The sequence below is a fragment of the Suricata suricatta genome, chromosome 1, assembly GCF_006229205.1.
Source record: "Suricata suricatta isolate VVHF042 chromosome 1, meerkat_22Aug2017_6uvM2_HiC, whole genome shotgun sequence".
Taxonomy (NCBI): domain Eukaryota; kingdom Metazoa; phylum Chordata; class Mammalia; order Carnivora; family Herpestidae; genus Suricata; species Suricata suricatta.
Genome location: NC_043700.1, coordinates 41,549,701 through 41,552,834, shown reverse-complemented (window position 1 = coordinate 41,552,834; position 3,134 = coordinate 41,549,701). Strand labels below are relative to the sequence as shown.

The window sequence follows — 3,134 nt, the reverse complement described above, 5'->3', positions numbered from 1 at the left end:
GAGCCCCATGTCAGGTTAACCTATCTTAATAACTTCAGGCTTCTCAACACTCAAAACCTCCTAGTGCTTCCTTGGGTCATATCAAGAAGCGGAACTAAAGTAAACTGAAGTCATTCAAATGCAAACTCCAGGATTCCTCACAAATTCTGGCTATCAAGGTAGAAAATACAGAACTAATATCCTAGATTATCAAAATATTATACAGTTTGTCTTAACAGAACTGCTCTCCCAAGCTGCTTGCATGCTGATGCTAAAATTACTAGCAAGAAAAACAGTAGAATAAGGTTTATGTTCATAACGACTCCATGTCATAACCAATCTCCGTGTCGGTATCTTCAGAAGGATCTTTATGATACAGGCAATAGTGACATCTACATCTAAACCTTTCCACTCTTGGTTCATCCTTGGAAGGCTGTTTGAAGTATCGATGGTTTATAACCAACCACATTAGCCTTTCCATCCTTTCTTTCCTTGCACTTAACACCGTCCTGATTCCAGTCCTCCTCCTGCTGCTGAGTATTCGGTCCACAAGTCCCTGTGGTTTCTTCTCCTTCTCCTCTTGGGATGGATATTCTGGGATAGGGGAAGGGAGTTTGACGGTAGGGTCGAGAGTCAACTCAACGAAGGTTCTTCACTAATATTTCAGAGATAGTTCGAGAGGCAGCTGAGGCTCCCTGGGAATTTTCTTCACTGGCCATCTGAGAAGGTTCCGGGCCACAGGATGGGTAAAGCTTCGTTGGTGAATCCATCTGAAGCCTAGTCACAGACAGAAGCTCCTTCTAAATCTTTGGGTTCCAGTGGAAGGAGATGCTCAAAACTCAACTAGCTGCAAAGTAGCCGTAAAAACCAAGATAGCCCAGAAGGAGTGAGGAAAACCGAGACTTCGACAAACTCTGGCTAGAGAAAGAACAAAGAGATAAATGAAATTTTAAAGATATATTGGTTTAAGGTTGAAATTCTGCTTTTCTCTCCATTCAAAAGACAAGTTTTTCCAGACCTTTGGGCAGCTCTTGATAAGACTATGTAAATGGAGAGTTTCTCTTTTGTCTGCCAAAAAGGCCAAAGAAGCTTTAGGGCTTCTCTTTGTTAGGTCCTTGATTGCTTAGTTAAAACTTTTAAACGTTAAAGGAGTTTGGTTTTCCTAACCACTATGTAATGCTATGCATTTACCTTTGGGATCCTTTATTGCCACTTTGGTTAAATAAATAGAGTTTTCAGATTTATAATAATCTGTAATTCTATTTAGGATGTGCTTTATAACTTCCTAAGGTCTTAACAAACTTCCCAGGAGTTAAATGGTAAAAAGTTTTACACAATTTGGCCCTTTTATTTAGGGTGCCAGGTTACTTAAAAACTGTTGTAACTAAAAGCTGCCTTCAACCTGATCAAATGTTGTTTCTACCGAAGCATTTATCTTTTCTCTCTACCTACACTGTCTGAAATTCAAAAACTCACAGTGAGTATTCTTTTTCCGTGGCAATACAATTGTTTACATAAGTTCAATAAGAATCTGTTCATTTTATAGCAGGATACCATTAGAAATACTGGTTATTTTATCAAAGTTTTGACTGGAATGTCCTATTTGAGAGTCACACATAGACTCAGATATGACCTGACAGCTTTAAGGAACTAAGGTTGACTTTATGGAACATGGAGCCATAAAGCCTCATGGAAATGTTGGCTGTTGCTCACAGAGTTCCCAGCAGCCTCCCCAGGTGAGTAAAGAAGGTCACTTCCTGGCAGGTGCAGGGACCTCAGCATATCTTGGGAACCTCGGGAAGAGGAATTGGCCCAACTCAACAGGTATTGCAGGCCTGTCTGATGGAAAGTGCTTGGCTTGGCTTCTGGCCCAGAGTGGCTACTGAAAGTTCAACCTGGAGATTCCTTATAAAAGGACCCAGCAAAGCAAGCCTTATAAAATCCTCATGAACAATCCTTATTCTTGCTGAGCTTATGTAAATAATCAGGCCAAGGTTGTTAAGACTGAACTCGCTCCACAAAGGCATTGGTCTCAATCTGGCTATCTAAAAATGAGGTTTTTAGAGAGAAAAACTATGTTTCAACAATGCATCACCAGTCTGATAAGTTAAACTGTCTCTTTGCCATTGGACGAACAAATGTTGCCCCAGAAAGCTGGGGAAACAGCAAAAAGTTCCTGATTATGCTCACCTTCCTCGTAATGAATAGGATGTTCTGTTAGTATTAATTGCCTCTAATCTGGATATGGGATTTCAACATGGCAGAAGGTAAGGGGAGCCTATACCTCTAATGGGGGGGTCTTCAAGTGGCCGCTAGACAGCCCACCAATTTGGCTAAGGTTAATAATGTACAACAGGAAAAGATGAGTCTCCAGCCACCTTTTTAGAAGGCATCATGCAGGCATTTGGCACTTATATGCCCAAGGATCCTGAAAAACCAGGAAACAAATCTGCTGTCGTCCTTACTTTTGTAAACCAGGCAGCACCAGATATTAAAACCCCTAAAAGAGACCCTCACCAAATTAACCATGGAGACTGACGGACATTGGGTAAACTCTCCTTCCTAGGCCCTTTACAGGGTAAAATTCCCCCTAAACCCTAGGCCTTACTCCTTATAAGATTGTTTGGAGGACCCCCTCCCATTATTCCTAACCTTACATCAGAGTTATAATTTGTTTCGTTCCTTAAAAACGCTTCATCACGATCAGGCCCCTTCTAAAGGATGTATTAACTAAGGCCATTGACGCTGATCTAGCCGAGCTAGAAAGCTCTATTAGTCAGTTACAACACTTCTTGGATTCCTTTGCTGAAATGGTGTTACTAAACAGGCGAAGGTTAGACTTATTACCATTACACCAAGGAGGGCTATGCCAGGCTTTAAGGGAACAATGTTGCTTCTATGCCAATAGCTCAGGAATTGTACAAGATGGCTTAGCCGTGGTTTGCAGCCATCTACAAGAAAGGGCAAAAGTAAGGAGCCCAAAACCAAAATTGGTATGAAAGCCTCTTCAACTGGTCTCCATGATTAATTAGCCTCTTGTCCACCCTGGCCCAACCCATAATCTCATTCCTCCTCATAGCCCTACTGGGGCCGTGTCTGTTCTGCTGTTTTTCCAACTTTTTACAGGAACTAGTATCCAGACTCACCAACGGTGC

The 3,134-nt window shown here is 41.7% G+C and overlaps 1 pseudogene; it reads right to left on the bottom strand.

Annotated features, from left to right (window-relative positions):
• Nucleotides 1-292: 292 nt before the first annotated feature.
• LOC115286914 lies at nucleotides 293-815 on the bottom strand (annotated as a pseudogene).
• Nucleotides 816-3,134: the final 2,319 nt, after the last annotated feature.